The sequence below is a fragment of the Nerophis ophidion genome, linkage group LG29 (genome assembly GCF_033978795.1).
Source record: "Nerophis ophidion isolate RoL-2023_Sa linkage group LG29, RoL_Noph_v1.0, whole genome shotgun sequence".
NCBI classification, from domain to species: domain Eukaryota; kingdom Metazoa; phylum Chordata; class Actinopteri; order Syngnathiformes; family Syngnathidae; genus Nerophis; species Nerophis ophidion.
In genome coordinates, this window is record NC_084639.1 from 16,948,365 (window position 1) to 16,970,506 (window position 22,142).

The window sequence follows — 22,142 nt, forward strand, 5'->3', positions numbered from 1 at the left end:
GACTCTCACTATTATGTTAGATCCACTATGGACTGGACTCTCACACTATTATATTAGATCCACTATGGACTGGACTCTCACTATTATGTTAGATCCACTATTGACTGGACTCTCACTATTATGTTAGATCCACTATGGACTGGACTCTCACACTATTATGTTAGATCCACTATGGACTGGACTCTCACTATTATGTTAGATCCACTATGGACTGGACTATCACACTATTACGTTAGATCCACTATGGACTGAACTCTCACTATTATGTTATATCCACTATGGACTGGACTCTCACTATTATGTTAGATCCACTATGGACTGGACTATCACACTATTACGTTAGATCCACTATGGACTGAACTCTCACTATTATGTTAGATCCACTAAGGACTGGACTCTCACACCATTATGTTAGATCCACTATGGACTGGATTCTCACACTATTATGTTAGATCCACTATGGACTGGACTACCACACTATTATGTTAGATCCACTATGGACTGGACTCTCACACTATTATGTTAGATCCACTATGGACTGGACTCTCACACTATTATGTTAGATCCACTATGGACTGGACTACCACACTATTATGTTAGATCCACTATGGACTGGACTCTCACACTATTATGTTAGATCCACTATGGACTGGACTCTCACACTATTATGTTAGATCCACTATGGACTGGACTCTCACTATTATGTTAGATCCACTATGGACTGGACTCTCACTATTTTATATCCACTATTGACTGGACTCTCACTATTATGTTAGATCCACTAAGGACTGGACTCTCACACTATTATGTTAGATCCACTATGGACTGGACTCTCACACTATTATGTTAGATCCACTATGGACTGGACTCTCACACTATTATGTTAGATCCACTATGGACTGGACTCTCACACTATTATGTTAGATCCACTATTGACTGGACTCTCACTATTATGTTAGATCCACTAAGGACTGGACTCTCACACTATTATGTTAGATCCACTATGGACTGGACTCTCACACTATTATGTTAGATCCACTATGGACTGGACTCTCACTATTATGTTAGATCCACTATGGACTGGACTCTCACTATTTTATATCCACTATTGACTGGACTCTCACTATTATGTTAGATCCACTAAGGACTGGACTCTCACACTATTATGTTAGATCCACTATGGACTGGACTCTCACACTATTATGTTAGATCCACTATGGACTGGACTCTCACACTATTATGTTAGATCCACTATGGACTGGACTCTCACACTATTATGTTAGATCCACTATGGACTGGACTCTCACACTATTATGTTAGATCCACTATGGACTGGACTCTCACACTATTATGTTAGATGTTTACAAGTGTCGACGCCGTTGTCCCGCCTGGTTTTACTTAACGCCAGGAGGCTGAAACCGAGGGACTGAGGGATGGTGGTTTGGAGCTGAGTGACTGTTATTGTGGTTTAGGAAGCACTCGAGCAACTGTTGTTGGTCGAGTGAGACTTGGGTCTGGAAAACAGACAACTGTTTCCAGCTGCAGAAAAAACTAAATAGGATCTTGGCATTGAGGTCAAGCGACATTTGGACGGACCAAAGACTCAGGCTAGGTCTACACTAAGTGGATCTTCCCTCACTCGTGAACAAGACTCCTATGTACTTGAACTCCTCCACTTGGGGCAGGGTCTCCTCCCCAACCCGGAGATGGCACTCCACCCTTTTCCGGGCGAGAACTATGGACTCGGACTTAAAGGTGCTGATTCTCATCCCGGTCGCTTCACACTCGGCTGCGAACCGATCCAGTGAGAGCTGAAGATCCTGGCCAGATGAAGCCATCAGGACCACATCGTCTGCAGCCACCAAACCAGAACCCCTCAACGCCTTGACTGTGCCTAGAAATTCCGTCCATAAAAGTTCTGAACAGAATGGGTGACAAAGGACAGCCTTGGCGGAGTCCAACCCGACTTACCACCGGCAATGCGGACCAAGCTCTGACACTGATCATACAGGAAGTGGACCGCCACAATCAGACAGTCCGATACCCCATACTCCCCGAGCACTCCCCACAGGACTTCCCGAGGGACACGGTCCAAAACCTTCTCCAAGTCCACAAAGCACATGTAGACTTAAGAGAAAGCCATTGCAGCTACTCGAGATACAACACTTCTCAGACCGCAAGATCAGATCCAGACCCGGATATGTTTGATCCTGACTATAAGGAGGACGATCTACAAGTTTTAGAATCGGTGTGCATCATGTAGCACTACTGCTGAGTGCCCGTCCATCCATCCATCCACTCATTTTCTACCGCTTGTCCCTTCGAGCGGAAGGCGGCGTACACCCTGGACAAGTCGCCACCTTATCACAGGGCCAACACAGATAGACAACATTCACACACTAGGGACCATTTAGTGTTGCCAATCAACCTATCCCCAGGTGCATGTCTTTGGAAGTGGGAGGGGCCTATCCATAGGTGCATGTCTTTGGAGGTGGGAGGGGCCTATCCCCAGGTGCATGTCTTTGGAGGTGGGAGGAAGCCGGAGAACCCGGAGGGAACCCACGCAGAACATGCAAACTCCACACAGAAAAATCCCGAGCCCGGGCTTGAACCCAGGACTACTCAGGACCTTTGTATTGTGAGGCACATGCACTAACCCCTGTGCCACCGTGTGGCCCCTGTTGCTAAGTGCTAAACGAGAAATACAAACCATCAGCGTAATAAAGCAAGCATTTACTGTACGATGTCTGCTCTCACTGGGATAAAAACCGAAGGGATGTTTATGTCTTCCTGTTGAGGTGAAGAACTCATTGGAGTCCACGTGCAAAATAGCGCCTTTTCGGGTTTTTTCTTGCCAAATGCGGGTCAAAGTTGACCTACTTCTTGGTTGTCCACAAGCTTCTACAATCAAGGTGAGACGCATGACTTTCACCAACTCGGAGGCGATACAGCAGCTCCCTACGTCAATATAGAAAGCTAAGTGTCAAGATCTGTGGTCTGGATTAGGTTTTTGGACTCTTTTAGTTCCTGTTTACGCTCCCTTGTTTAGTTAACATGACGACTCACTAGTTTCACCTGCCGCTGGTGTTCAGACACGCACCTGCTCTCTAATTAATAGTCTATTATTAGAGCCTGTGTTTGCCAGTCAGTCGGCCTGGCGACATTGCTCTGTTCATGCCATCGTAAATCTTGCCCGTTTTTTTACGCGATTCCATCGTTTCCTAAGTTTTTTGCCTTAGCTCGCCTGCGGGTGGTTTACTCGGTTTTTTTTGTACACTTTTGAGTTTTTGGTATTAAATATGTTCCTACCTGCTACTCTGGTCTGGAAAAGTCTGTTTGCATCCCGGGAGAACAATCCTCGCAGTAAGTTGTGAAAAACCCCCTCGTCATGACAGAAAGCTAATTAGCTCCTTGTGTTGCTAATACTTACTTAAGTAACTTTTAACTTTCAAACTTCTTCAAGAGAAAACAATTGCAGCTATTTGGGATACAACACTTCTCAACACTTTCCAATGTCCGGGTCAGCTGGGATTCTACTGTGTCCATTTGTCGAAGGAGAGACAACGAGAATGCGGGCTCCCGTGGATGTGATAAAAAAGGTAGCGTGTGCTTTGTATGACCTGGCCGTCGAGGGAAGACTACGGAAAACGGCGAATGCCTTTGGACCGGCAAAGCAGACTGTATCAGTTATTGTCCGCCATGGATGTCGCCGACTCAATGTCTAGGTCTTATTATGATAAAAGTTGGAATTTTACTCAACAACAGTCACAATTTTACAAGAAAAGCTTAACATTTTGGCAATTTTATGAAAAGAGCCATTTTACTCCACAAAAGTCAAATTGAACAATTTTGGCAGTATTATAATAATCAGAATTTTACTATATTGGCAATTTTACAATTTTGGCAGTATTATAATAATCAGAATTTTAATTTTTTGGCAATTTTGGCAGTATTATAATAAACAGAATTTTACTATTTTGGCAATTTTACAATTTTGGCAGTATTATAATAATAATCAGAATTTTATTATTTTGGCAGTATTATAATAATAATCAGAATTTTAATATTTTGGCAATTTTACAATTTTGGCAGTATTATAATAAACAGAATTTTACTATTTTGGCAATTTTACAATTTTGGCAGTATTATAATAATAATCAGAATTTTATTATTTTGGCAGTATTATAATAATAATCAGAATTTTACTATTTGGGAATTTTACAATTTTGGCAGTATTATAATAATAATCAGAATTGTATTATTTTGGCAGTATTATAATAATAATCAGAATTTTACTATTTTGGCAATTTTACAATTTTGGCAGTATTATAATAATAATCACAATTTTACTTGGCCAAATTATGACAAAAACAATGGGCAATATTGTGAGAAAAGTCAGAATTTTATATGACAAATTTATATGACAAATTATAATGATAATTAAATTATAATAATAACAATCAGAATTTTACAATGATGGCCATTTTCCAATGTTGGCACTTTTTTTTTCCAATTTTTGCAGTATTATAAAAATAATCAGAATTTTACTTGGGAAAATGATGACAATAGTCAGAATTTTACTCAAAAAATGTCACTATTTTACAAGAACAACAAAAACAATGGGCAATATTGTTATAAAAGTCAGAATTTTATATGACAATTTTACAATTTTGGCAATTTTACAATTTTGGCAGTATCATAATAATAATCGGAATTTTACAATTTTGGCAGTATTATAATAATAATCAGAATTTTACTTGGCAAAATGATGACAAAAGTCATAATTCTACTCAAGAAATGTCACTATTTTACAAGAAAAAAAGGGCAATATTTTGATGAAAGTCAGAATTTTATATGACGAATTATAATTATAATTAAATTATAATAATAATCAGAATTTTACTTGGCAAAATGATGACAAAAGTCACAATCTTACTCAGAAAATGTCACTATTTTACAAGAACAACAAAAAAATGGGCAATATTGTGATGAAAGTCAGAATTTTATATGACAAATTATAATGATAATTAAATTATAATAATAACAATCAGAATTTTATATGACAAATTATAATGATAATTAAATTATAATAATAACAATCAGAATTTTACAATGATGGCCATTTTCCAATTTTGGCATTTTTTTCCAATTTTTGCAGCATTATAAAAATAATCAGAATTCTTCTTGGGAAATTGATGACAATAGTCAGAATTTTACTCAAAAAATGTCACTATTTTACAAGAACAGCATAAACAATGGGCAGTATTATGATGAAAGTCAGAATTTTATATGACAATTTTACAATTTTGACAATTTTACAATTTTGGCAGTATCATAATAATAATCAGAATTTTTCTTGGCAAAATGATGACAAAAGTCATAATTCTACTCAAGAAATGTCACTATTTTACAAGAAAAAAGGGCAATATTTTGACAAAAGTCAGAATTTTATATGACAAATTATAATCATAATTAAATTATAATAATAATCAGAATTTTACTCGGCCAAATGATGACAAAAGTCACAATCTTACTCAGAAAAAGTCACTATTTTACAAGAACAACAAAAAAAATGGGCAATATTGTGATGAAAGTCTGAATTTTATATGACACATTAGAATGATAATGAAATTATAATAATAACAATCAGAATTTTACAATGATGGCCTTTTTCCAATTTTGGGATTTTTTCCCCATTTTTGCAGTATTATTAAAATAATCAGAATTTTACTTGGGAAATGATGACAAAAGTCAGAATTTTACTCAGAAAATGTCACTATTTTACAAGAACAACAAAAACAATGGGCAATATTGTGATGAAAGTCAGAATTTTATATGACAAATTATAATTGTAATTAAATTAAAATAATAATCAAACTTTACAATTTTGGCAATTTTACAATTTTGGCAGTATTATAATAATAATCAGAATTTTACTTGGCCAAATTATGACAAAAAAAATGGGCAGTATTGTGAGAAAAGTCAGAATTTTATATGACAATTTTATATGACAAAATTATAATGATAATTAAATTATAATAATAACAATCAGAATTTTACAATGATGGCCATTTTCCAATTTTGGCATTTTTTTTTCCAATTTTTGCAGTATTATAAAAATAATCAGAATTTTACTTGGGAAAATGATGACAATAGTCAGAATTTTACTCAAAAAAAGTCACTATTTTACAAGAACAACAAAAAAATGGGCAATATTGTGATGAAAGTCAGAATTTTATATGACAATTTTATATGACGAATTAGAAAAAGTAATTAAATTAAAATAATAATCAAAATTTAACAATTTTGGCAATTTTACAATTTTAGCAGTATCATAATAATAATCAGAATTTTACAATTTTGGCAGTATTACAATAATAATCAGAAATATACTATTCTGGCAATTTTACAATTTTGGCAGTATTATAATAATAATCAGAATTTTACTTGGCCAAATTATGACAAAAACAATGGGCAATATTGTGATGAAAGTCAGAATTTTATGTGACAAATTATAATAATAATTAAATTAAAGTAATAATCAACATTTTACAATTTTGGCAATTTTACAATTTTGGCAATTTTAACAGTATCATAATAATAATCAGAATTTTCCAATTTTGGCAGTATTATAATAATAATCTGAATTTTACTTGGCAAAATGATGACAAAAGTCATAATTCTACTCAAGAAATGTCACTATTTTACAAGAACAAAAAAGGGCAATATTTTGATAAAAGCCAAATTTTATACGACAAATTATAATTATAATTGAATTATAATAATAATCAGAATTTTACTTGGCAAAATGATGACAAAAGTCACAATTTTACAAGAACAACAAAAAAAATGGGCAATATTGTGATGAAAGTCAGAATTTTATATGACAAATTATAATGATAATTAAATTATAATAATAACAATCAGAATTTTACAATGATGGCCATTTTCCAATTTTGGCATTTGTTTCCCCATCTTTGCAGTATTATAAAAATAATCAGAATTTTACTTGGGAAAATGATGACGGTCAGAATTTTACTCAAAAAATGTCACTATTTTACAAGAAAAACAAAAACAATGGGCAATATTGTTATAAAAGTCAGAATTTTATATGACAATTTTATATGACGAATTATAATTGTAATTAAATTAAAGTAATAATCAAAATTTTACAATTTTGGCAATTTTACAATTTTGGCAATATTATAATAATCAGAATTTTACTTGGCAAAATGATGACAAAAGTCATAATTCTACTCAAGAAATGTCACTATTTCACAAGGAGAAAAAAAGGGCAATATTTTGATAAAAGCCAAAATTTTATATGACAAATTATAATCATAATTAAATTATAATAATAATCAGAATTTTACTTGGCAAAATGAGGACAAAAGTCACAATCTTACTCAGAAAATGTCACTATTTTACAAGAAAAAAATGGGTAATATTTTGATGAAAGTCAGAATTTTATATGACAATTTTATATGACAAATTATAATGATAATTAAATTATAATAATAACAATCAGAATTTTACAATGATGGCCATTTTACAATTTTGGCACTTTTTTTCCAATTTTTGCAGTATTATAAAAATAATCAGAATTTTACTTGGGAAAATGATGACGATAGTCAAAATTTTACTTTAAAAATGTCACTATTTTACAAGAACAACAAAAACAATGGGCAATATTGTGATGAAAGTCAGAATTTGATATGACAAATTATAATTGTAATTGAATTAAAATAATAATTAAAATTTTACAATTTTGGCAATTTTACAATTTTGGCAGTATCATAATAATAATCAGAATTTTCCAATTTTGGCAGTATTATAATAATTGTCAGAATTTTACTTGGCAAAATGATGACAAAAGTCATAATTCTAGTCAAGAAATGTCACTATTTTACAAGAAAAAAAAGGGCAATATTTTGATGAAAGTCAGAATTTTATATGACAAATTATAATTATAATTAAATTATAATAATAATCAGAATTTTACTTGGCCAAATGATGACAAAAGTCACAATCTTACTCAGAAAATGTCACTATTTTACAAGAAAAAAATGGGCAATATTGTGATGAAAGTCAGAATTTTATATGACAATTGTATATGACAAATTATAATGATAATGAAATTATAATAATAACAATCAGAATTTACAATGATGGCCATTTTACAATTTTGGCATTTTTTTCCCCATTTTTGCAGTATTATTAAAATAATCAGAATTTTACTTGGGAAAATGATGACAATAGTCAGAATTTTACACAGAAAATGTCACTATTTTACAAGAACAACAAAAACAATGGGCGATATTGTGATGAAAGTCAGAATTTTATATGACAAATTATGATTGTAATTAAATTAAAATAATAATCAAGCTTTACAATTTTGGCAATTTTACAATTTTAGCAGTATTATAATAATAATGAGAATTTTACAATTTTGGCAATTTTAACAATTTTATAATAATTGTCAGAATTTTAGTTGGCAAAATGATGACAAAAGTCATAATTCTACTCAAGAAATGTCACTATTTTACAAGAAAAAAAAGGGCAATATTTTGATAAAAGTCAGAATTTTATATGACAAATTATAATCATAATTAAATTATAATAATAATCAGAATTTTACTTGGCAAAATGCTGACAAAAGTCACAATTTTACACAGAAAATGTCACTTTTTTACAAGAACAACAAAAAAATGGGCAATATTGTGATGAAAGTCAGAATTTTATATGACAATTTTATATGACAAATTATAACTGTAATTAAATTAAAATAATAATCAAGCTTTACAATTTTGGCAATTTTACAATTTTAGCAGTATTATAATAATAATGAGAATTTTACTATTTTGGCGATTTTACAATTTTGGCAGTATTTTAATAATAATCAGAATTTTACTTATCTTACTTAAATTATGACAAAAACAATGGGCAATATTATGAGAAAAGTCAGAATTTTATATGACAAATTATAATAACAATCAGAATTTTACAATGATGGCCATTTTCCAATTTTGGCATTTTTTCCCCATTTTTGCAGTATTATTAAAATAATCAGAATTTTACTTGGGAAAATGATGACAGTCAGAATTTTACACAGAAAATGTCACTATTTTACAAGAACAACACAAACAATGGGCAATATTGTTATAAAAGTCAGAATTTTATATGACAAATTATAATTGTAATTAAATTAAAATAATAATCAAAATTTTACAATTTTGGCAATTTTACAATTTTGACAATATTATAATAATTGTCAGAATTTTACTTGGCAAAATGATGACAAAAGTCATCATTCTACTCAAGAAATGTCACTATTTTACAAGAAAAAAAAGGCAATATTTTGATGAAAGTCAGAATTTTATATGACAAATTATAATCATAATTAAATTGTAATAATAATCTGAATTTTACTTGGCCAAATGATGACAAAAGTCACAATTTTACTCAGAAAATGTCACTATTTTACAAGAACAAAAAAATGGGCAATATTGTGATGAAAGTCAGAATTTTATATGACAAATTATAATTATAATTAAATTATAATAATAACAATCAGAATTTTAAAATGTTGGCAATTTTCAACTTTGGCAGTATATTAATAATAATCTGAATGTTACAATTTTGGCAATTTTAAAATGTTGGCATTCTTTTCAATTTTGGCAGTATAATAATAATCAGAATTTTACTTGGCAAAATGATGACAAAAGTCATAATTCTACTGAAGAAATGTCACTATTTTACAAGAACATAAAAAGGGCAATATTGTAATACAAGTCAGAAATGTATATGACAAATCATAATTCTGATTAAATTATAATAATAATCACAATTTTACTTGGCAAAATGATGACAAAAGTCATAATTGTACTCAACAAATGTCACTATTTTACAAGAACAACAAAAAAAATGGGCAATATTGTGATAAAAGTCAGAATTTTATATGACAATTTTATATGACAAATCATAATGATAAAGAAATTATAATAATAACAATCAGAATTTTACAATGATGGCCATTTTCCAATTTTGGCATTTTTTTCCAATTTTTGCAGTATTATAAAAATAATCAGAATTTTACTTGGGAAAATGATGACAATAGTCAGAATTTTACTCAAAAAATGTCACTATTTTACAAGAACAACAAAACAATGGGCAATATTGTGATGAAAGTCAGAATTTTATATGACAAAATTATAATTGTAATTAAATAAAAATAATAATCACAATTTTACAATTTTGGCAATTTTTTTCCAATTTTTGCAGTATTATAAAAATAATCAGAATTTTACTTGGGAAAATGATGACAATAGTCAGAATTTTACTCAAAAAATGTCACTATTTTACAAGAACAACAAAAAAATGGGGCAATATCGTGATGAAAGTCAGAATTTTATATGACAATTTTATATGACAAATTATAATTGTAATTAAATTAAAATAATAATCAAACTTTACAATTTTGGCAATTTTACAATTTTAGCAGTATTATAATAATAATCAGAATTTTACTTGGCCAAATTATGACAAAAAAAAAATGGGCAATATTGTGAGAAAAGTCCGAATTCTCCGAGACTCTTATTTAGTTAGCGCAGGCAGCATGAAGCAGGGCTTTTATTGTGAAGATAGGAAATGTGCAGTCGGCCTTTAGAGTTTTGACGGAAGTCTGTTGAAATAAAAAGTGTTTCTGGCCTTCCTCTCGGTCATATTTTCACAATAATGATCTTGCAGCAGCCAGCGTCATCTCACAAGACCCTCGGGTGCCGTGAATGTCATTTAAGTGACGTCTTGGTGAAGATTGATGATCACTCATTTTTAGCTCTATTTTTTTTAAAAGCCTGGCTCGAAATCGACTGACACCCCCCCCCCCCCCGCGGTCCACTGGTAGCTCGCCATCGACATAATGGTGTACCTGCGTGCAGGTGTGTTGATGTAAAAAAAAACCCTGCAATGTTTGTCCCGCACACACTTCTGCCGCTGCCTTGCCGCCTGGCGTTGGACGCCAACAAGTCGCGTCACGCCGTCATTGCTCCGAATAAAGAGGCCTATCACCTGTGTTGATTTACGCGCTCGTGCCGCCGCTGGCTCCTGCGGGGCTTTGCCGCCGTCAAAAGCGCTTCCTGTCGTGCGGAGGCAGTGTTTTTGTGTGTGCGCGGAAAACCGGAACGACTGGTGGAATGAAGCGTGTACTCGCCTGGAGGGATTGACTTCAACACCTGAACACAAGCGAGGGGATGGGCTCACACTCTCTGACTCCATGTTAGAGCACAACTCTTTGTTTTAGTCTTGTTTAGCCGGGGGGGGCGGTAGGCGGGGTACACCCTGGACAAGTCGCCACCTCGTCGCAGGGCCAACACAGATAGACAACATTCACACACTAGGGACCATTTAGTGTTGCTAATCAACCCAGGTGCATGTTTTTAGAGGTGGGAGGAGCCTATCCCCAGGTGCATGTCTTTGGAGGTGGGAGGAGCCTATCCCCAGGTGCATGTTTGTAGAGGTGGGAGGGGCCTATCCCCAGGTGCATGTTTGTAGAGGTGGGAGGAGCCTATCCCCAGGTGCATGTTTTTGGAGGTGGGCGGAGCCTATCCCCAGGTGCATGTTTTTAGTGGTGGGAGGAGCCAATCCCCAGGTGCATGTTTTAGAGCTGGGAGTGGCCTATCCCCAGGTGCATGTTTTTAGAGGTGGGAGGGGCCTATCCCCATGTGCATGTCTTTAGAGGTGGGAGGAGCCTATCCCCAGGTGCGTGTTTTTAGAGGTGGGAGGTGCCTATTCCCAGGTGCGTGTTTTTAGAGGTGGGAGGTGCCTGTTCCCAGGTGCATGTTTTTAGAGGTGGGAGGTGCCTGTTCCCAGGTGCATGTCTTTGGAGGTGGGAGGGGCCTATCCCCAGGTGCATGTCTTTGGAGGTGGGAGGGTCCTATCCCCAGGTGCATGTTTTGAGGTGGGAGGTGCCTATTCCCAGGTGCATGTTTTTAGAGGTGGGAGGAGCCTATCCCCAGGTGCATGTTTTTGGAGGTGGGAGGTGCCTGTTCCCAGGTGCATGTTTTTGAAGGTGGGAGGGGCCTATCCCCAGGTGCATGTTTTTGGAGGTGGGAGGGGCCTATTCCCAGGTGCATGTTTTTGGAGGTGGGAGGGGCCTATCCCCAGGTGCATGTTTTTGGAGGTGGGAGGGGCCTATCCCCAGGTGCATGTTTTTAGAGGCGGGAGGGGCCTATCCCCAAGGTGCATGTTTTTGGAGGTGGGAGGGGCCTATCCCCAGGTGCATGTCTTTGGAGGTGGGAGGAGCCTATCCCCAGGTGCATGTTTTTAGAGGTGAGAGGAGCTTAACCCCAGGTGCATGTTTTTAGAGGTGGGAGGAGCCTATCCTCAGGTGCATGTTTTGGATGTGGGAGGGTCCTATCCCCAGGTGGGAGTACCCACAGAGTCACGGGCAGAACATGCAGGGAGCTCAGGATCGAACCCAGGACCTTTGTGTTGTGCGGCACATGTAATATATATATATTTTTTAATGCATTCTAAATCACAAATAAACGTTAGTAAAAGTCAGCTAATAATGGGCTTTGCTGTATTCCAAAAACATTTAAAAAAACTCGTTTTTTTTTAGTACAAGCTGTAAGTTAAGGTAAAGTGTGGCGAAATTGTTCTCTGCATTTGAACCATCACCCTTGTTCACCCCCTGGGAGGTGAGGGGAGCAGTGAGCAGCAGCGGCGGCCGCGCCCGGGAATAATTTTTTGCTGATTTAACCCCCAATTCCAACCCTTGATGCTGAGTGCCAAGCAGGGAGGGTAACAGGTCCCATTTCTATAGTCTTTGGTAAGACTCGGCCGGGGTTTGAACTCACAACCTACCCATCTCAGGGCAGACAATCTAAAGTATACACACTATATTGCAAAAGTATTTGGCCACCTGCCTCTACTCACATATGAACTTGAAGTTTCATGCCATTCATAACTAATAGGCTTCAATATGAAGTTGCAGCTATTACAGCTTCAACTCTTCTCGGAAGGCTGTCCACAAGGTTGCCGAGTGTCTTTATGGGAATTTTTTTCCATTGTTGTGTAAATGCTTGGGAGCATTCACACATGTTTTTCCAAACCAAAATTCCTCTATTTATTATTCAACTTATTATTATTATTATGATCCAGATTTTTGGTACGCTCTACCTTCCACATTTTCACCAGATTCAAACCTGTCCAACTTCAAACAGCTCAGCCTATTCGGGAATCCCAGGTTTTCCCTTCACAAATTCCAAAAATTCCCAGATTTTCAGGCTTTCCGGGACATTTTTCCCATTCAAAATGCATTGGCCATTTTTCAGACCTCCACCATTTCCACAGTTTTCAACCTATTCAAACCATTCCAACTTGCAGAAACTCCACACTTCCCTTTTTCCAAGTTCCCCAAAAATTCCAGGACTTTCCAGAATTCCTGGTGTTCCCTTGACAAATTCCAAAAAGTCCCAGATTTCCAGGACATTTTTCCCATTCAAAATGCATTGGCCATTTTTCAGACTTTCACCATTTCCACTGTTTTCAACCTATTCAAACCATTCCACTTCCAACACATTCCACCTCGCAGAAAATTAAAACGTCCCTTTTTCCAAGTTCCAAAAAATTCCAGAATTTTCCAGAGTTCCTGGTTTTCCGGGACATTTTTCCCATTCAAAATGAATTGGCCATTTTTCAAACTTCCACCATTTCCAAAGTTTTCAACCTATTCAAACCATTCCAGCTTCAACACATTCCACCTTGCAGAAAATCCACACTTCCCTTTTTCCAAGTTCCAAAAAATTCCAGAATTTTCCAGAGTTCCTGGTTTTCCGGGACATTTTTCCCATTCAAAATGAATTGGCCATTTTTCAAACTACCCCCATTTCCACAGTTTTCAACCTATTCAAACCATTCCACTTCTAACACATTCCACCTGGCAGAAAATTGAAACTTCCCTTTTTCCAAGTTCCAAAAAATTCCAGAATTTTCCAGAGTTCCAGGTTTTCTGGGACATTTTTCCCATTCAAAATGAATTGGCCATTTTTCAAACTTCCACCATTTTCACAGTTTTCAACCTATTCAAACCATTCCACCTTCAACACATTCCACCTTGCAAAAAATCCACACTTCCCTTTTTCCAAGTTCCAAAAAATTCTAGAACTTTCCAGAATTCCTGGTTACCGAGATTTCCGGGACATTTTTCCCTTCAAAATGCATTGGCCATTTTTCAGACTTCCACCATTTCCACAGTTTTCAACCTATTCAAACTATTCCACCTTCAACACATTCCACCTTGCAGAAAATTAAAACTTCCCTTTTTCCAAGTTTCAAAAAATTCCAGAATTTTCCAGAATTCCTTGTTTCCCCTTGATAAATTCCAAAAATACCCAGATTTACAGGTTTTCTAGGAAATTCTTCCCATTCAAAAAGAATTGGCCATTTTTCAAACTTCCACCATTTCCACAGTTTTCAACCTATTCAACCCATTCCACCTTGCAAAAAATCCACACTTCCCTTTTTCCAAGTTCCCAAAAAATTCCAGGACTTTACAGAATTCCTGGTTTTCCCTTGACAAATTCCCCAAAATCCCAGCTTTCTGAGACATTTTTCCCATTCAAAATGCATTGGCCATTTTTCAGACTTCCACCATTTCCACAGTTTTCAACCTATTCAAACTATTCCAGCTTGAACACATTCCACCTTGTAGAAAATTCAAACTTCCCTTTTTCCAAGTTCCAAAAAATTCCAGAATTTCCAGAGTTCCTGGTTTGTCCTTGATGAATTCCAAAAATTCCCAGATTTCCAGGTTTTCTGGGACATTTTTCTCATTCAAAATGAATTGGCCATTTTTCAAACTTCCACCATTTCCACAGTTTTCAACCTATTCAAACTATTCCACCTTCAACACAATCCACATTGCAGAAAATCCACACTTCCCTTTTTCCAAATTCCCAAAAATCCCAGATTTTCTGGGAAATTCTTCCCATTCAAAATGAATTTGTCATTTTTCCAACGTCCACCATTTCCCCAGTTTTCAACCTATTCAAACCATTCCACTTTGCAGAAAATTCACACTACCCTTTTTCCAAGTTCCAAAAAATTCCAGGACTTTCCAGAATTCCTGGTTTCCCTTTGAGGATTTCCAAAAATTCCCAGATTTCCGGGACATTTTTCCCATTCAAAATTAACTGGTAATTTTTCAAACTTCCACCATTTCCACAGATTTCAACCTATTCAAAGCATTCCACCTTCAACACATTCCACCTTGCAGAAAATCCACACTTCCCTTTTTCCAAGTTACAAAAAAATTTCACGACTTTACAGAATTCCTTGACAAATTCCAAAAATTCCCAGATTTCCTGGGACATTTTTCCCATTCAAAATGAATCGGCCATTTTTCAAACTTCCACCATTTCCACAGTTTTCAACCTATTTAACACATTCCATCTGGCAGAAAATTCACACTTCCCTTTTTCCAAGTTCCAAAAAATTCCAGGACTTTCCAGAATTCCTGATTTTCCAAAGCCCCATTTTCACAATTTTTTCTGGCGACTACTCGTTCCACATTTTTCAACCCACTTCAACCGTTCCACCGTCAAACAATTCTTCTTAACCAGGACAAAAAAACTAAGTTGTTTTTTTAACTGGAAAAAAATCCTGGTTTTCCCGAAATTCCAGGAATTCCTAAATACTATCTGTCAATTAAAAATGTTACTACCACAACATTAGTCGACCGACACAAACTCATTTACAACATTCACACTTTTAGAATTTTCAAAAAAATTCCTGCTTTTCCCGAAATTCCCTACTACCATTTATTACTTTTTACATTTCTTGCCTGATTTATACAATTCCAACACCAACCACGTCAGCTCATTCAACACATCCTAAAAATTTTATTGAAAAAATTCTCGCTTTCCCCAAAATTCCAAAATTTCCAGGAACTTCCCATTGAAATGAATCGGACATTTTTCCAAGTTGCACAATTCCAACATTTTTCAACCAATACAAACCATTCCAACATCAACACATTCTTTTATCCTGGACATTCGAACGGACACTTTCCCAAGTTCCAAACCAAATTCCGTTTTTTCCTGGAAATTCAAACTCTTTAACATTCAAACCATTCCAATATTCACCCTACGTTCCATCAGCATTTCACTTCAACTTCAGCATTGGAGCATTCACAGTTAATTCCTTCAGGAATTGCCTCTTCTAGTTAGTTTTAATAGCCAACCGGAATAGAATATGTGCCGAACAAGGACGGATAATTAGCAGGTGAACATCTTGTCAATCTATTGGACAGCCACAGGAAGGCCTTGTCAAGACCCGATATCTACAAAGCCAAGAGGGACCAGAACCTGACCCCGCCCCAGCCACCTTTTCGTTTAACTGTTTATGACCGAGGGCAGCAGCAGTTTATGACCCCCTTCCCTTAGAAACAGATGCAGCCATGTAATCAGGAAATGCTCAAATAAATGAGGAGGTGTGTAGCATTGCGCTAAATTGAATCCTGTCTCTGTTTGATTTCCTTTGCTCCTTGTCTTGTCTATGTTGTCGGTTTTTGAACCTGACAAAAACTATATTTTAAAAAAAACGGCAAGAGATCTGTCCAGAACACTCACACATACCACGTTTGTTATCCATCAATAAATAGAAGGCTGTGAGGTTAGCGCCATTATTTAAACCACGCAAACATTTCTGATGACCTAGGGCTAGTGACGCAACGGATCAGAAGATTCTAGGTTCAACTCCTGACCAGCTCTTTGTTTTACCATAAATTGAATACCGTGGACCCCGACTTAAACAAGTTGAAAAACTGATTGGGGTGTTACCATTTAGTGGTCAATTGTACGGACTATGTACCGTACTGTGCAACCTACTAACCAAAAAAACATTCCAATTCAAGAATCGGAACAGAGAACCGTTAGGAACTGGCGCTGAAACGAGGACCGGCAAGCAGAATAATTTCAATTCAACCAACGGCCAACTCTGCGGGTGAGGCGAGACCGAGGTCAGGAGACTCAATGGAGGTCTGACAGGGCGCTTTTCTGCCGGCCTCATGCGCCTTGTCGCTTGTGATGAGTTGCATGAATTAAGGAAAGCGGAAGCACAGCTGAGCATGCTAATAGAGTAATTGTGCTGGGATTTCAGCCTGGAGCCGGAAGCCCCCCCCCTCCTAACCCTTTACAATCCAAACCTCAAACTTTGCCAAAGACTTGGGACAGTTATTTCAAGCCACAGATCCCCTCTTTTGGGCGCCATGAAAGAAAAGCCTTTCGCATCAACAAAATCCAAAAGAGCAGACAAAACATATCTTTGAACACCGTCAGCCTTTCACACATTAAGAAATCTGTCCTCGGTCTGGAGGCATTTGATAGTTTCATTTAGCTACGACCCCCACGGGGCCCCCCGAGTGCAGCTGCTTCCATTCTGTGAAAGAAGCCTGTCGCCCCACAAGGAGGAAGCTTGGCGGATCTCGGAGATCTCTTTGCGATGGACGATTCCATACGATACCACTCAAAAACTGTCAGACTTATTCTTTATAAGTTATCACTCAACTTGTTTTCCCACTAGTCCAGGCTGCCCTGCGCAGGTTAAACTAACGCACTCGGCCCACAGATTGGACACCCCGGATTTAGACGGCCTTGGAACTAAAGATTCTGGGAGGACTCTCCCCTCCATGGGCGTCCTAGAAGTGGGGGACAAGTAGGTTCCCAAGCTGGAGTCAAGGTGGTCTCAGCGGTCCAACATGTGTCTTTGGGTCTACCAGTATCCACTTGCTACCAAAGGACTATGTTCCTAACTGGGACAATGTCATGAGAAAGAACCCCCACATGCATTGTTGGAGAAAGCACAGGCGGACATGTGTGCACACGCACAAACAAACATTGGGACAATGCGCACGGGGCCGGGGGTCGGGAAGTCACGTGCACGGCTCCGATCCCGAATCTGTTGACACAATCTGCGCTCAGTGCCACCTAATTCCCGGATGTCGGCTCATCCTGTCCTCCAAATCTTCCCAAATCCCACGGACAGCGGTCCCCGAGAGGCCCTGTTTACCCTGGACCCTGGCCGCGGGTGGAAGCCTGCGGACCGCCGGCTCACTTCACCCCCACCCCGTGCGACACGGTCACGCACTCATCAGTTAATGCCGAACATCTGGAGGGATTAGCAGTGTCGGGCCAATCAGAGTGGAGCTGAAAGATCCCGGGGAAATACCAGGGGTGCAGCTGCACTCGGCATTCAGGTTCCTGTTCCTGTCCTGCTGGGCCCTTCCGTGTCTCCTCAGCAATTGTGTTGTCCTTACAAATCAACAAGTCTCTTCAAATGACAAACACCAGAAGTCTGTCTGTTTTTCCTACTACCTATATATTTATATATAGGCTATCGATGCTGTCATCTAGCAAAGCTGAATTCGACCAAGCAACCCCCCCCCGTACCAGAAAGCACTCGATGAAAGCGGATACAACTTCACCCTCACCTATGAACCCACGCCAGGAAACCAAGAGCAGAAAACGAAACAACATCATCCGGTACAATCCACCATTCAGCAAAAACGTCTCAACCAATATCGGCCACAAGTTCCTCAAACACTTCCCCAAAGGCAACACCCTGAGAAAAATATTCAACAAGAACTACATTAAATTGAGCAACAAAGCAATTGCAAAAGGACTGCCCACCCCCAGGCTGAACGACTCTGAAACCAATAAGGAATGTAACTGTCGCAAGAAACCTGATTGCCCTCTCAACGGAGGGTGCTTACAAACATCAATCGTTTACCAAGCAAAGGTAACACGCAAGAACATTAACCCATCCGACACGTACGTAGGATTAACCGAAGGAGCGTTCAAAACAAGATGGAATAATCACAACGCCTCCTTTAGAAACCAGACTTTGCGGAATTCTACAGAACTCAGCAAACACATTTGGAACCTCAAAGACAATAATGTTGAATATTCAATAACATGGCAAATTCTTGCATCCAGCACACCTTACAACAGTGGTAATAAAAGATGCAACCTATGCTTAAAAGAGAAACTGTTTATTATATATCATCCAGACCTGTCATCCCTCAACAAGCGCAGTGAAATCATATCAACATGCCGCCACAGACGGAAACACCTCCTAGGTAACACATGCTTCCATTAAAATCTCCTGATGATTGAGGGAACCCCTCATGAAACAGTTCTGTAGAGACGAAGTAGTCTTGTGATTTTTCCCACATATATATATATATATATATATATATATATATATATATATATATATATATATATATATATATATATATATATATATATATATATATATATATATATATATATATATACATATACATATACATATACACTAAATCTATACTTTTATAAAACTATAAAACAACGACACAAAAACTATAATAATTAGACAAATATGTTTGGGTATATATACAAAAAAGTTTATAAAAATATACATATAAAACAGATAACATAAAAAATACATTAGACAAAACAATTTGCAGCATAAATGACTCGAACATATTTGAGGAGATGTTGACAAGGTGGTGGGGCTGGTTATGAGTAATAACACATTAATTACAAGTTAATAACAAAAACTGTAAAATATAAAAACTAATATTTAGATGAAAATGTTTGCAGCACATATGTAGCACAAACAAATCAGACCCATAAGGAGATGTTGACAAGGTTGGGAATGGGGCGGTGGGGGGGGGGGGAGTTGGTTACAAATAATAACCTGTTAATTACACCTTAAAAACATAAAAACTAAAATACTAATAATAAAAACTATAATAGTCAGACAAAAATGTTTGCAGCACATATGTAGCACAAACAAATCGGACCCATAAGGAGATTTTGACAAGGTTGGGAATGGGGCGGTGGGGGGGGAGTTGGTTACAAATAATAACCTGTTAATTACACCTTAAAAACATAAAAACTAAAATACTAATAATAAAAACTATAATAGTCAGACAAAAATGTTTGCAGCACATATGTAGCACAAACAAATCGGACCCATAAGGAGATTTTGACAAGGTTGGGAATGGGGCGGTGGGGGGGGAGTTGGTTACAAATAATAACCTGTTAATTACACCTTAAAAACATAAAAACTAAAATACTAATAATAAAAACTATAATAGTCAGACAAAAATGTTTGCAGCACATATGTAGCACAAACAAATCGGACCCATAAGGAGGTTTTGACAAGGTTGGGAATGGGACGGAGGGGGGGGGGAGTTGGTTACAAATAATAACCTGTTAATTACAGCTTAAAAACATAAAAATTAAAATATTAATAATAAAAACTATAATAGTCAGACAAAAATGTTTGCAGCACATATGTAGCACAAACAAATCGGACCCATAAGGAGATGTTGACAAGGTTGGGAATGGGGCGGTGGGGGGGAGTTGGTTACAAATAATAACCTGTTAATTACACCTTAAAAACATAAAAACTAAAATATTAATAATAAAAACTAATAGACAAAAATGTTGGCAGCACAAATGCAGCACAAACAATTCGGACACGTTTGAGGAGATTTTGACAAGGTGGGGGCTGGTTAGGAATAATAAACTGTTAATTACACGTTAAAAATATAACTAGAAAACATTAATAACAGAAATACTATAATAATTAAACAAATGTTTGCAGCACAAATGTTTGGGACAAATTTGAAGAGATTTTTTTTCAAGTAGCAGGGGGAGGGGGGCCTGGTAATATGAAACATTAATAACAAATACTATAATAATTAGACAGATATGTATGTCTAGGTATAAATACAAAACAATTATAAAAATATGTAAAACTCGGATAATATAAAAAAAAACTACATTAGACAAAAATATTTGCAGCACAAATGACTCATTTGAGGAGATTTTGACAAGGTGGGAGGGGTCTGGTTATGAATATTAAAAGGTTAATTACACCTAAAAACATAAAAAATTTAAATAATAATAAAAACTATAATTGTTAGATAAATATGTTTGCAGCACAAATGTAGCACAAACGTTTTGGACAAGTTAGAGGAGATTTTGACAAGGTGGGGGCTGGTGAGGAATAATAAACTGTTAATTACACGTTAAAAATATAACTATGAAACGTTAATAACATAAATACTATAATAATTAAACAAATGTTTGCAGCACAAATGTTGCACAAACGTTTGGGACAAATTTGAAGAGTTTTTTTTCAAGTAGCAGGGGGAGGGGGGCCTGGTAATATGAAACATTAATGACAAATACTATAATAATTACACAGATATGTATGTCTAGGTATAAATACAAAAAAAATTATAAAAATATGTAAAACTCGGATAATATAAAAAAAACTACATTAGACAAAAATATTTGCAGCACAAATGTAGCACAAATGATTCATTTGAGGAGATTTTGACAAGGTGGGAGGGGTCTGGTTATGAATATTAAAAGGTTAATTACACCTTAAAAACATAAAAAAATAAAATGATAATAAAAACTATAATAGTTCGACAAATGTTTTTGCAGCACAAATGTAGCACAAAAGTTTGGGACAAGTTAGAGGAGATTTTGACAAGGTGGGCTATGATTAATAACATGTTAATTTCACATTAAAAACAACATCTATGAAACTTAATATAAAAATGTGATGTGGTTATGAATAATAACACATTAACAACAAAATCCTGTAAAAGGTTAATAACAAAAACACTGTACTTTCAAAGTATGCAGTGACAAGGACGCCAACTTCACACAGCTCGTTGCTTGATTGACAACCTAAACCAGGGGTGTCCAAACTTTTTCCACTAAGGGCCGCTCACTGAAAAATCAAAGCAAGTTGATATTTTTTAATTTTCAAAACCAATACAATATATACTTTTTTTTTTAAATTGTTGAGGCTCCCTCAAGTTAGGTCTTAAGGACCCAGAAGGTTTTCAGTCTTAAAAAAGCTTCAAAATAAGTCGTATATTATTTTTTTCACAAAACTCTTCAATCGCTAATTTTACTTCATTATTTGTTTGACTTTTTATGAGTTTTTTGTGGAAACCCTAATTTTTGAGGCAAAATACAAAATACACAATATTTTTCCCAAAAAGATTTTCAAAGTGAAATATTTAATGTGAAGTAATTGAATTCCTAAATAGGTCAATAATTCATAGC